Genomic DNA, 14,749 nt, shown 5'->3' on the forward strand with positions numbered 1-14,749 from the left:
TCGTCTGCACTCAACTCATCACATGCACTAGTACTCATGTAGGTAGAGTCTGTACTGACATTCCTAGAGTTTGAGGGTGTTGCAGTGCTGAGAAGTGCAGCTTGGCGCTGGTTTTCGTCTGGCTTATATTCACGTGCACACTCGTAAGTTACTTCCATATGCAAAGTGCCAACTATATCCAACTATCTTCCGGCCAATTGCATCTTGCGAGTCTCATCTCGCCTTTGCACTCTACACCCTGCCCCCTGGAATTACCACCCTTGATTACGGGAGGACTTAGGAGTTTAGTGCTAGAATTTTTTATTTATTGCTTTTGTTTGTTTATAAATTTTAATTTTCATTTTGTAATTCGGTGTCTATGTCCAAATGGAGTAATAACATTGCGCAAGTGATGCGCAGCAGGAAGAGCAGGAAAGTTGAACTTTAATTAAGGGAACTTTTGCGTGCCAATTGCACTGCGGTTGCGCTATGCCGAAAAATCGAGACGTTTCGAAATAGAACCAAACTGTCTCATCCTGGTTGGAACTTAAAGTTTATTCATGCAAGCGCTCCGGCTAAAATTGAATGTTTTCATCAGGAATTTCCGACCTTATTTCAGGCATTTGCTTTAAATTTAAAGTGTTTAAACTTGTTCATGAAATTTCGCTCCATAAACTCGCCATTTGGCAGGTGAGTAAAAGATTGCGTTGATGTTCATTGCGAGCGGAGAAAATGTACACTAAACATAAAAACACATAAAAACGTACTCAACATCATTTTTACTTCCTACTCATAAGACTTTTTCTTGTGAGAGAGAGTGTAGTGGGTAGCTTCAGTTAGAGTTTAGGAAGTTTACAATCTCTGGCAGCGTTCCGCTGTCATTGGATGACATCGGATGACGTTCGGTGCGTCTATCTTTTTCCGAGGAGACTGAAGTGTCGTCTAAACTGCTAAACTCAATCTTATTTTAACGATTTTCCAGCGCACACACCTCCGGGGCGAGAGTTAAACTACCTCCCCATTCTCTATCTGCGCACTCTAACCTTATTCTTGGGTAGACTAGAGTGTTGGGAGGCCCGGATGCCTTGGCAAGATGATGCTGCGTTCAGCAGTTTGCAATAAAGTGTTATCTTATCGCGGCGGGCATTTATGAGCGCCACCTATCACACCGCATACGCAACGTGGCAACATGTCAACGAGCGGCATCTTTATCCCACTGCTGTCGACTGATATGTCTCTCACTCTTTGATATTTCTGAAGGGTTGGCAGAGGGTTCATTCGTGACACAGTTTATGTATCGCAAGCGCGCGAGTGTTATCGGTGTTTTGTTAAGGTGGCTTTTGTACATTTTGCACATTCTGAAATAAACTTAAAATTTCGAAGCAAATGATGCGTAATAAAAAAACGCATCTAGAACGTATTTTGTAGGATCTTTTTTTTTTTCGTGGAGAGCAGAAGGAGGCAAAAAATATTGCGCTGAGATATGATAGACATTTTTCAGTTGCCATTCGCACTTGCGGCTCGACCGCTTTTGGCGAAAAACGGCGAAAGCGTCGAAAGATGAGACATCATCGAGTCGCGGTCGACTGTGGTTGCGGTTGCTTCGTTTTCCGGGCGCGGAAGCGAAGAAAAAAAAAAGATGGCTGCGCGACGGGCGCCCCGCGAAAGTCGTAAACGCCAACCACTTAACACCAGACGACGTCGTAAATCTTGATAATGATACGCCGCGCGTCTCGCATCTCGCGTGGGTCGTTTGCCGGCGAGCTTTCCATCTTGAAAGCGGGCGAGCGACAAAAAAGGCGAGGCTCGAAAAGTTTTGCAAATTGATATATTTTGCTATTCAATTTTGTTCGCGCGACTCGCGCAACGATTTAAACTACAATTTGTTACACGCCCGAACGATTTAGATGCCATCCATCTTGACTTTCAACAAGCGCCATCTACTATCTAATAGTTAAAAAATTAAAAACTTATTTATTATTATTATTATTATTATTTTAATACTGTCAGTATGCAACTTGTGTGTGTGTCTGTGTGTATTCTTCAAGTTTACAAGCAAATGCGAAAGCTGTTTGCGTCCCGTTTAATTATTCGTTGTCTTCATCCCGAAATTTGCAACATAAGCTTGCGCCATCGTCAGCGTGGTGGTGCCGAGGGTAGGCATGTTGGCATGTTGGCGTGTCGGCGCGTCGGGGATATTCTCATTAAAAGTTGGTTACCGTCCCCGTCTTCTAGCTTTACCAGGCAGCATATTACGCCTTGTGAGAGGGATGGTCGGGCGAGGGGGTTGGTGTCGGTTGGCGCGCGATTTTATGATATTTGCTTGCGTCGTTTGTGTTCGGATAACACAACGTACGCATAATTGCATTATAATTACTCGACACCGAAAACCACCCCCTGAACGCCTGAAAATCATCCCCCAAATGCACATAACGACACAAAAGAAAAGCGAAAAGCTGACGCAGGCATTAATATCACTAGTTTGTTATTTTTTTTTATTCTCGAGTAATAAAACTTTGCGTAATCTTGGTGGGAAAATTATGAAATAAATTAAGATATGGATGGGGATTAAACATTATGTAAATAAATAAAGTGTAAAACTTGATTAATACAAATTCGCTTTAATTCACTAGTACTCGTTTGGGATAATTTAATTTTGTGAAATTACGTTTGTGCGGTTGTCTTGAGGGAGTTGTAGACTAGGTTTGGCGATGTTTTGACCCTCCCCACCAGTTTGACCTTTCTTACTGCGTCGAGAAAGTCGTCGGCGTCTTCGCTAAGCAGTAAGTTTTTCGCTTTATCAGATAAAACGGGGTAATACATTTCCGTACATAAAAAAAGTTGCGAGAGTTTGCCAGCCGGCGAGACGCGACGTGCACGAGAATTTGTTTCGCCCGCCCACCACCCCACTGTTATCCCCCTTTCAGTCGCTTCAAAAATTTGAATTAATTTCGCACGCCACCAAAGTTACAACCCCAGACAAAAGTCACTTATCTGCTGTTGTCGTAAACTTTCGTAACATTTCTTTTTGGAGGCATTAATAAATTCAAGTGGCTTCCTCTAACGGCGAGTTATAGTATTATATTGACGTGTAGTCCTCTGGTGAGTGGCTGTGAAAGTTATACGAGTGTTTTGCTCGCTCGTATATCGTAAGCAAGAGTGGAAATTCGAAATTTAAAACTTTGCAGATTACGAAAGGAAGTCACGACTCATGACTTGCCATCCCAAGTTGGGTAATAAAGGATTGGCGAGCGTCTTGCCCGGATGCAAACGTCCCGGTCATAAATCATTATTTGGGCCTTGCGCTCTCTCTGGGAGGCAGCTAATGAGCAATTTATCTCTTCGAGCGAGTTTCGCTCATCGCCTTCTTTCCACCCAAGCGCATTGCTTCAATTTTGCGTTCTATAAATGTTTGGTAAATTTGTGGTAGCGCGGTTTTCACCCTCGTATAAATCTAAACTCAACTTTTTTGACTTCTGCTCGTCAAAAGTCGCAATTCGGAATGACTGAGTTCACTAAATGAATGGGAATGAATCGGGTGAATAATAGTCGGGTGCATTCCGCGTGCTCGCGCTCGAATTAACTAATTCGACTGAAATTTTCATCACAACATGCATTTTTCCATTCAGACGAGCGCAAGCGAGCGCGCCTCGCAAAACTTCGATTCGCAGGCGAGACGCGATGGCGGGGCGGAAACGCGCGGGGGCGAAATAAAATATTCAGCAAGATTAAATCAGAAAGTTTTCGCGTTTATAAGAAAACCGAACCGAAGAAACTGAACTGCGAAAACTGCAAAGTCGGAACTCGCGCGAGCAGGAAGGAAGAAAAGTTGAACGACGTCGCCGACATTACTTTTCTCATGAAGGGGGGCGGCTGGCGGCGGCACGTATTCATTCATGCTTCAATGACTTCCACGCTGTAAAATACTAGAAATTGTAAAAATTTTCAAAAATATCTACCAACGCCATCTACGGATTAATAGCTCAGAATAGATAACTGAACACAGTTTATGTGTTGAGATGAGATGAAAGGATGGCGGCGGTGGTAGTGGTGACGGGGTGAGCGTTCGACTGTAAGAAAACCACCGCTTCCTGTTTGTTCTCATAAACGATATAAACGATACGCATGTAGAGTATCAACGCAGTCTTGCGTGAAGACATACAAAATACAAATAGCTTTACCCCCACCCTCTTCAAGCTTCATCTCTTACCTTCACACACGCCGGCATCGCGGCAACTTGTTCGGCACGAAAGAAAACTTACGCCGGAAGTCTCACATCCATATTCGCTAAGCAAACACGATGAACGCGCAAACAGGGAATCCAGGATTGTGAAAATAAACAAACATTCTAAGACCTCCCATCCGCCGCCCCCCGAGCTCCTGAAAGTGTAACTTTATCATAATTATCGTGCGGCGTGTTTTATTCTCATCTTTGTTTTATGTTTTGTGTTTGGCGACTTTCAGGACTTTAATTCTGTTTGACTTTCTGTTTTTTTTTCTTTCATCTGTCAGAGTTATTTGTGTGTGTATGTGTTTTGTACTTAGTGAAATTCGTGGAATGCGAAAATCGCGGCATCGCTGGCGTTTTGGCATTTATTAATAGATTGTTAAACAACGTCGTGCCGACTCTTTGCTCAAGTTGTCCTGATCGTCTTTCTTGCTTCCGCCTCATGCACATTTCTTTCCGTCCTGGTTATCATTCAGGACCCGATGTCGGAGTGTGCTAGTCGAGGTCTTTGTCCTGTCTGAACGCCTCGCCTCGCGCATTGTTTGCGCGTTGACGTCGTCATTTCTTCGACTAGAAGCGGCGACTCGACCGGGCATTAATCAGCGACTTAAGGGGATGCAACCCCAGTGAAAATAAGACGAGGTACGACAATTTGTACCGTGCATCTCCCAACATTCCGGACATAACTCAGCGGAACGCAGTAAACGTTCTTAAATATCTTTTTTTGGTTTTTGCAACTCGTTGAGTTGTTTTTCGTTAAGGGTTGTTTTCCATCTTTGTCCAACATGGGGAGTAAGTTATAAATTTATTAAGTCATTAAGACATTATCGTTTTGACAGTTTTAAAGCGTTTAATTTTTGGTCAAACTTTTTGTTGCTTTTCCAGAGGGGAATGGAGGGTTGTTGAGCACAAGGGTGGCAGAATGCGCTAACAACGTAACACTCGATGATGACCGGAAAACTAGCAAAGTTTGCGTGGAAATTATTCACTTGCGGCGTTGGCGCGCGAGAAAGCTGAGGAAAACAAAGTAACCGAACGCAAATTGGAAAGTTAAAAGTTTAAATCCGCACTTTACTCCCCCAACCCCATGGGGAATATCTATAATGAAGTTTTTAAAGGTTGCTTCACACATAGTGTTTTTCCGGGTTAAAAATACTAAATTTTCACCAACAACAATTTCGAACGCATTGTATGTAATATATCTAAATTGAACGTCGTTGTCTCCGGTCGGAGGCGGCGGCTCGCCGCTCCATTTCGCCAAATTTAAATAATCCGCAGATTTCGAGCGCGATCCCTCGGTGAATCCCCCGCCGATTTTGCTCATATTAAACCGCCGGCTCTGGCGCTTCATATTAGAGTATATTGGAAGGTTTTGCCGCCTCCGCGCTGCCGAAAAGTCCGCGAGTAAGCTCCAGCTCGCCCGTGCACCTTGCTCTCCCACACCCCCACATGCTGTTACTTTGAGTAAAAAGTCGGGATTTTGCCACTGATGCCGAATGCCGAACGATTTCGATGTCTGCGCCTTTGCCGCCACCAATGCCAACCACCTCACCCTCTATACGCTGGTGTATTTACACGCACATCTTCGATTTCCCACCGTTTTAGCGTGTGCGCCGCGGAAAGCCGATGCTCGCTAATGCATGTTATATGTTTTGTCGCCGCCTTCAGGGGGGTGGCGGTCGCCTAAACCTGAGCCGAAATCCATTGACATAAGAGCATTACCGATATATCGTGACGGCTGGAATGCCCGGAAGTGTAACACACAGTTTTTCTACTGCAAATAATCTAATTTTAGTGTAAATACTCGTTTTTAGTGCGGTAAGCTCCGCCTTACAGTGATAAAAATGGGTGTGGTTTAGTTTTCAGCTATTATAAGGCGTGGTGAACGCACATTTAAGCGTACACTTGTTTATATGAAGTTGTTTGAGGTTTATTCTGTGCTGTAATTAGCGTCTAGTTAGACTAATTACCTATTTAGTAAATTACTGTCATTTTGGTGGAACATTAGCCTCAACTTACTTCACCCTTATTAGCGAGTAGGGTTGTAGGTGATTAGGAATTTTATAAAACTTGTAGATTGCGTAACTTTCCGGTAGTTTTGCGCAGATTAGCATTTAATTTACATTTTTGGTCAAGTCTACATTTTGCGCATGTAATTACGACAAACAAACAAAGAACTAAACAAAGCGTACATTACGCCTGAATATGGTTAATTAACATTTACATATTTTTTTGCGGAACACATTTTTAGGTTAGGTTATGGAGATTGTGAGATGAAAATTTTTATGACTTCATTACTCCACTGTTTCGTGTTTGGCGCTGCGTGCGTTCAATTTTGCTCGCGACGTTTATGGCGGCGCCTCCTAACGCCTTGATTGATTGATGGATTAATTAAACTAATGTCGTGTATTCGCTTTGCGCCGTAGTACAAAATTTTATCGATTGTCCCTAAAAATAACTGTGCTATACTAAGGACACTTTGTATGTTGGTGTAGACGATTAGAATTAGACATTGTGAGGATAACTAGCTTGACAAAATGGTGTGTAGTAAAAAACACAGCAGTATGTACGATAACGAAGTGTAGTTTGCGTCGACTGCGGGGGTCGTGATAAGGAACGCCCGGGTGTGAGGGTGCGAAGCGTGGGGTTGATTTAGTAATTGCCGAATAATTTATTTCCCTCGGTGTTTTCGTCGTTTACGCTGCGTTTAATTATGTCCTCCAGCCGCCCCCCGCATGCGCAACACCCGCCGCCCTTCGGCCCATCGTCAAATATCAGTAATTACTGTTCGTAATTTCCTCATGCGGCGCGCTTATCGCTGCGGCACATCGTCGAACAAATATATTGATGTTGACCTCGTAAGAATATTAGTTTCGTTTATTTTTGTTTGCATGTGTGTTGTATGTAAACACACTGTATGTTAATGTTTGTGTGGATGTGTTGTGAGAATGGGAATAGAATCGTCGCCGGTTCTAAAAGTTTAAATGCATTTTGGCGAGTTGAGAGTAGGAAAATTGTAACCAATTTGAATTTTATTCGCGTCGAATTTTAATGCCGCCTCCGCCACAGCGTGCTGGCGTTTATTTGTTTTCGGAGTTCGTTTTTTTTTTTGTGTGCGCTGGCGTTGTTGCGCTCGCTATCATCGTAAGCGATGGTGAGGTCGTCGTGTTTCATCGTTTTCGCCGCCTCGCTGCGACGAAAACGGCGACGTGTTATCGCCGCCCTCGGCTGCACATTTGGCGCAGACACTTTTTTATCGCGCGAGAGTGGCACGTCCACGCTCATGCGGAAAAACTTTGCGACGCTTTTCATCTGACTAAAAACCTGCAATAACAATGACCCAAGCGAACTTTTTTTTCGCGTCTTGGGCGCGCAAAAAGAAAGCTTTAAACAGTTTTCAGCGCACATTTCTCACTTCGCGCGGACAGTGCGCGGCGAAAAGTTTGTGCTGCGCGAAAAGTCGGAAATTTCAAACTTCGAGTGCTTGGAAATTAATTAAGAAATAAATAAAAACTTATCGCCTGCGGGGGCTGCGGTGTTGAGAAGGCGGAAGAAGGCTGACGTGACCTGAAAAGGTCAGCAAAAGTTAATTTTACGTGACCCGTGCGTGACCTTAAAGTATCTAAATAAATCTTACCGCGGCCGGAGTTTTGCGCGTTTGTTGGTTTTTTGCGCCGACGGCGCTGCCGAGTTGGAGAAAAACGTTTCCAATTAAAAAACATCAAAAAAGGCGCGCCAGTGCGCTAAAGAAACTTTCAGAAAAAGCGCGTAATTTATGTGATAGCTTTATTGCCTTATTTTCCAGCGGCGCGATTCGTCGACGGCGGAAAACTTAAAATGAACGCCTTTCACGATCCGAACTGTGGAAAGTCCGGCTTTTTCCGGCGAAACCGTAAGCACCGATTGTGCCACAGGCCGAAAAACGCACCAAGTATGAAAAGAGACTTGAAAAAACTTGGAAAACTTTAAGTTTTTTTCCAGCGTGGTTTCCACGTGTCCACCAAATTTTTCATACCGCTATATACCATGTGTCTTAAGAAAATATCAAAAAATAATAATTTTAAAACGTTTTGTTTCATATTTGTTGTGTTTATTAATTTTGATTGTAAATTCTGATGCTAAAACATTTTTCTACCTTGTGCGTTTGGTAGAGTAAGACAAATTTAAATTTTGATGAGGTTACACACTTTCCGAAACGAGTAAACTTTTTTAATAAACGGATTACGTTTACGTCCTACGCTCTTCTCGACGTCGACGGTGGCGGCTAGAGTTGTGCGACGCACGTGGAGTTTTCGCGTTTTTCATCTCGCACACTTACGCCGTGAAAAACACTTGCGAAAAACAAGTTCGTCGCTTCTTCCTAATGAAACGAAGTTTGAAACATCCGAAAATAGCCAAAATGGCTGCCTGCGCAAAAAATACCCAACGACCTTGCTCACAGCCAGCTGCCATCAAAAGCGGCGATGGAATTATGCATTTTAGGGATTTGTTGTTTCCGTCTCCTCGAGGGTTATTAGCGAAATTGTAGGAAAATCTACGAAAATGTAAATTGCGTCGAATTTAGCATAACAATTCACGCGCGAGAATGCAGGAAGCGGCTATTAATACCCGAGGATATCTGAGGACTACAACGCGCTGCCGGTGTTATTACGAAACAACCGAAACACGGAAATATTGCCGGGGCAAAATGAACAAGCGAACAAACGTTTGCCGTCGTCTTTAGCAGTTGCCACAGCTGCGGAAAGCCTTCCGCAAGGACTACAGGACTATTTCTATAGTGTGTATAACAGCGGGATGAGTAGAGGTGGTAGAGGGTGAGGGTGCAGCATGCGCGCTGCGGAAAGGTAACCAGTTTACGCGCGTTTACCTCCACGCACCGCTGAGCAAACAGAAACACGAGAGCACACTGGGTGAAATCCGCCAGGAATCGCCACAACCACCAGTATCTCGAATTTTAGAACATGCGCTCAACATTCATGAATATACAATGCGCTGGAAAAGCAGAAATTTAAATTTTTAATTTTCTAGTTTTCGACTAACTTTAACCACATTGTATGTGTATTACAACAACTAAAAGTTATCGTGACATGATGAAAACATTGAAACATGGAAGCCGCACACGATTTCATTCATTTCATTCAAGAGTGTTACTTGTCACTCGTAGGCGGGTATTTCGTCCACTCTGCGTGGTTAGTTGTTTTTCGTCCTTTTTAGTTTGCTGACAAGATGGTGGCAAAGTCGCCGTCACCACAGTGTCGTTCATTGTGCGGCCGTTTGACGTCGTCCGCCGACCAGGCTGACGTTGAAGGATATACACGTCCGAGGTCCTCTTTTCGTCCTGCGGCGGTATTCGACGCGATTAATCACGCCTCGGCGCAATTTCGCCTTCTTGCCCTCAGTGTTTTACGTGTGCGGTGCTAAAGTGCTGCCAGAGGTTTGAGACCGCAAGGATGTTGGGGATAAAGGACAAACTTAAAGCGAAAGGATTGAAGGACATTGAGGACTTGTTATAAGCTCCCCATCTAGTCGAGACTTTCAAACTAGAAAATCTTGGATTAACCAAACTAGTGGTGGTTTTCGGGTGTGGAGATTTCGTGAAGATTGTTCCAAGGGTAATTCAAGGACGACATGTGATCCTGGTCAAGACACACACGCGTCGAGCGGAAAATTACCACGACGTCTTTTCGGGTAACGATGAAGAATGAATTCGCCCCGAAAGAGGGGCTTTTCCGGCTGAGGGTTGTTGTTGGTCCTTAGTCCTTCAGATCTTGCTGCTTACAGGTTTTTTTTCTTCTCTTCTCTAGTCCCGGGTGTGAGATACAAACAACACGCAATGTTGCGTTGTGATGCGATAAGCGTGTGTCTTGGCGAAGGGAGAACGCAAACAGGATCTTTACATCATCATCGTTTTCGTTTTTGGTGATGTTTTGCCGCCCCCATAGGAAAGGGGCGGCAATCAAGAAAATCGCCGGCGTCGTTACGTTCTTATTACGCAACGTTCATTCATCGTGAAAGCGCGCTACACGATGATAACAACGTGGGGCATGTGATGTTTTCGATTTTCTTGCCAAAAGGAGGAGAAAAAAAAACTACAGTGTGTTTAGGGGGCGCATGATAAATGAATCATTGTCTTAGCGATTTCCATCCACTTTTGGGCGCTTGCTGCTGATTAATGAATGCACTGAGATTACTTAAAGTGTCGAAATTGTTATCGGTTTGTTTTCTCCGGCAGGATGTAGTCCTGCGCGCACGTTTGGGGGTAGATGTAGATTGCGAATGCTAATGGAATATATCAGTGAAGTCAAAGTATGGGAAAACTTGCGTTCCGGGAACGGGGTGCTGCGCGTGGGCAGGAAATGAGAAATGGGGGCCGAGGTCCTGCGTCCTGCGTGCGTTCGAGCGCAAAGATCCTTTTTGCGCCCGCGAAGAAAATGATGAATATGGGCGCTAGGAAACGGGTATCAATCATGTTTTTGCCGCCTTCGAACGCCAACCGACGTTCTGATCGTCTTTTGCCTATCATAAAACAAAAGTATACAGTGTGTTCGCCAGGACTTCATAAAATGCGTCTTAAAACTTTTTTATTTTTAATTTTCTGCTTAGATATTTTTTTTAATGGCACATTCGCGTTTTTTGGTATAACCCTTGATGTTTTACGACCCTCTTGTGACGTATTCGTGTTTTGAGGGTTGGTGCCGGGGGGTGGGGTGCATTCATAAATTCATTTTTTCGTCTTCATTTCCCCCTTTGTGTCGTTTTCGTCTTCGCACGCGTTGCGTGCTTCCGGTTTACTGCCGGCAGTACCGGCAATGGCATTGGCGGAGGCGGCAGCCGCCCCCGAAAATTCCAATATACTCTAATAGCTTATTCATTTACGACGCTTTTCTGTTCGTTTTTTTTTTCGACGGGCTGCGTTGGTCTCATGTATGGTATGGTTTTATAAGTTTATAAGCGACGTCTGAGTATTACATCCGCCGCCCCCATAACGTCTAAAGTGGTTGTAAAAAGCTTACGGAACATATCGAAACGATATGCATAAGCGCATAAAAGTTTTAGTTTAACTCGAGCGAATTTAATGTTTCTTACACAAATCGAACCAGACCGACTCTCTGGGCTAGTTTAAATGAATTGAAAGTGTACACTTGGTTGCCTATCTACTAAGCATGAATAGCTGACAACAATCGAAATCAATTTGCAACATCGTTTTGTGTTCCAAGAATTTTTATTCACAACTTTTGTTATTTTATTTATTATTGTCATCCTGGTGTTCATTGATGCAAGGAAGCAATTTATCGTTTGTCCTGTGCACTTTAGTCATCCTACAGGACGTCGGCGTTTTGTTTTTTCCGTTTTCTCGCATTTTCCGCATTGTTTCTGCTCGTTTGACTCGCTTGACTCGGCTAGACTGGACTTTACGTTGGACATACACATAGGTGGACGGCAGTAGGTAACTATAGTTACTGTAGGTCGGAGGCGGCTGTCTTCATCATCGGCCATCGACGGTTTTCAATTCGAGCGTGCATGCGTCGCACGTTTGTGCGACTCGTCAGGACTTTTAAGCGGATCGAAATTGGATTGCTCTCCGCCACCATCGCCGCCGCCCCCCTTTTGCAAAGGTGTATGTGTGGGGGGCCGCAGCGGTCGGTCAGCTCTGACCGGAATTGTTACGTTTGCGATGAAACGTGGAACATGAAACACGACGTCCGCATTCGCAGTGGTCTTAATGGGATGATTGGTTGCTCACACCACTGCCGCCGCCGTCGACCGCCACGGCTGCCAAATCATCGACAGCCGTCCACGATTCAAACCTACAGTTTGATTATAGGTACACAATCGCATATGGTTTTTGGAATTTATTGTTTTGCCCCTGATCGAACAGAGGTATAAACGTCCGGTCCATATGACTGATTCTGTGGTGGCGGCGGCGGTGTGGTAGTCCTGCAGTCGGTTCGGTTTGGTTTGGCGCAACGGACGCCGAACTCCCCGGCGGCTTTCAAACCAGATTATAGTTCATAACTATTATTTCCCTTGGCGCACTCGCTGCAAGGTGCTTCGAATGTGCGGCGGCTAGCCAAAACCGCCCCCGAGCCTAAGCGCACATCCACTATACTCAACGTGCACCATCATCCCAATGCGCTTTCGAACATGCTTTGCGCCCGAATTGATTGATTGATTTGCGTTTGGACCGACAACACTAATATTCATATTAAATATAAAACATACACTGTGTCCGCAGTGCGGATCTACTCAATATTATTTAAGTTGACTTTAATGTTATACTTTTTGTATAATACGTAGCTACTGCAGTGTTTTAATAGGAAAGTTTTCTAATTTCGGTCTTACTTTGACCTATTTTTGTTGTTAATTTCGGCTTGCGCGCAAATGTTTATTTAATTGACGATTCGAATGCCATCGACGTGTGCGCTAAACTAATGAGCATATAATTAATGGCGACGGGGTGGAGCACCGAGGCGCAAAGCACGAAGCTGATCGATTTGCGTCGGAACTTGGTGCTGAGCTGTCCGACGCACGTGCGACACTCGTCAAAATGTCGACTGACGTTCCTCTGTCGACTGAATGTTAAACACTACCTAAATGGCGGGATTGGTATGTTGAAACATCAAAAATACTAATTATATACATACAGTTATTAACATTAACAGTTATTAGGTATATGCGCAGTAGTTTCACGTTTTTAACATAAGCTTCCCATTAAAACCAAACATAACCTCTCATGTGGGCGTGGCTCCCGCGCAATATGCAATACAGAACAAACTAATATAACGGCAACCACTTATTATTATTCTGCAATTGCAGATTAAAATTTAATTGCATACATTGTACCAACATTAAAATCAATTTCAACAGTGGCCCTTTTAGAGACAATAACATTCCACACTGGAAACACTCACAGAACACGCAATAAAATATTTTACTATGTATTATTAGCCGCGGTAACAAGCAAGGAAATTGCCGGAAATACCCGGAAAGCATCGATATCACTGATATTGATATTAAATTTAATGCGCGCTCCAATTCGTGCCGCCGCCACCGCCACCGTCGCATTACATATGTACACATCGCGGGGGGGTGTACGTTACATATTATTAGGACTTATTAGGGATGAAGGCTTGGGGGCGGCGTGTGGATGTAATGCGCTTCGACTGGCACTGCGGTGTGATGTTGGTGTTGGTGCAAAAGCCAATATGGTATGATATGGAGGTAAACGTTTATTACAATTAGCCATAAATGATATTGATGATAATGATAATGACAGCATGTGGGGTGCGCAACGACCGAAGTACAAAGCCAATTTCACATCGGATCGAGATCAACACACCAAACGCCTTTCCAAACAAACATTTTGTGGTGGACAAACAGTGAACTTTTCAAATTTATCGTATGCAACCAAACATACACCACGGAATAAAAGTTAATTGGGTTGCATACTTTTTTTTACTTTTTCTTAAACTAGTTATATTTTTAGATAGATAGGTAGATATATAGATGTAATACAAAGTTGCTACTAACGAGGGCGTAATTGGGCAGATAACTGAATTATTTTGTTGATTCAATAGATAGTTGCTAAGCAGTTTCCTTCATTCTCAGCGCTGGAGTTTCAGCTTGTCGGCGCCGCGGTTTGTTGGTTTATTGTTACCGGAGAGTTCGGTGACGATCTTTGGAAGTGAGCTCAGGAACTGAGCTCGGGTTCTCAGGTGGACTAATTTATAACTCAAACTCTAAAAGTGATTTTTAGCCAACTATTAGCTAACTAATAATTGAGCACAATTGGCCGGAACGACGTGACAAAGTGACAACATGATATATTGCATTAAAAGCGTGAATTTTAAATAACTGTTGGTTTTGACTTGCTGGTTGATTTTATCATGATTTATTACACGCGTAATAAATTATTTCATGTGTATTTTACCGTGAAGGCATAAATTCCTAATTGTGAAGCTAGGTACTAAATGTTGGACATGTAGTAGTTTTTTATTTGATGAAAATCGCATATATGATGTGGAATTTGATTGTGATTCAAAATTTCCTAAGAAGCGCATTGTCTGAGCGCATCTGTTTGTCAACTTTTCTCTTGAGTAGAATATAAGTTAGGTTATGTTGTTACAAATTGACTTTTCTTCCGTGCTGTTACTAAACTTCTATACTTCCGGTCTTTTTTCGTGTTTTCAACTATTCCTGATTGAATTGTTGCAATTCTAACCTCGTCTAATGTATCCAAATGAATTTGAAGCGCTTTCGATGTAAATGGAAATTCTCCAGCGCTAAATCTATTTACGTATACACACAAACTTTGCCTCCTCGCTTGCATGCAATGCGGGCAGCCGAGTTGGCAGGTATCAAATATTTGTTCAGTTTGACGCTTGATGCTTTGCTGATATCGATACAAGCAGCCCGGGCGCGGTAGGTATGCACCAGTGAGGCGGCAATAGCACCGGCAGCGGTCGAGGCCCGCCGCTCGGATAAATGATTAATGTGCGGCCGGCACGACGCGTTTCCAATTCATATGCGGCGGCATATTCG

The 14,749-nt window shown here is 43.6% G+C and overlaps 1 protein-coding gene across 4 annotated transcripts in view; it reads left to right on the plus strand.

Annotated features, from left to right (window-relative positions):
• Positions 1-14,749, plus strand: part of Sema1a (semaphorin 1a) — a 140,896-nt gene that overhangs the window by 90,412 nt on the left and 35,735 nt on the right. The window lies entirely within an intron of this gene.

Source organism: Atheta coriaria, unplaced genomic scaffold (assembly GCF_025399875.1).
Source record: "Atheta coriaria isolate IRGN ID8LTWV9N9 unplaced genomic scaffold, Caltech_Dcor_3.1 hic_scaffold_9_pilon, whole genome shotgun sequence".
Taxonomy (NCBI): Eukaryota; Metazoa; Arthropoda; class Insecta; order Coleoptera; family Staphylinidae; genus Dalotia; species Dalotia coriaria.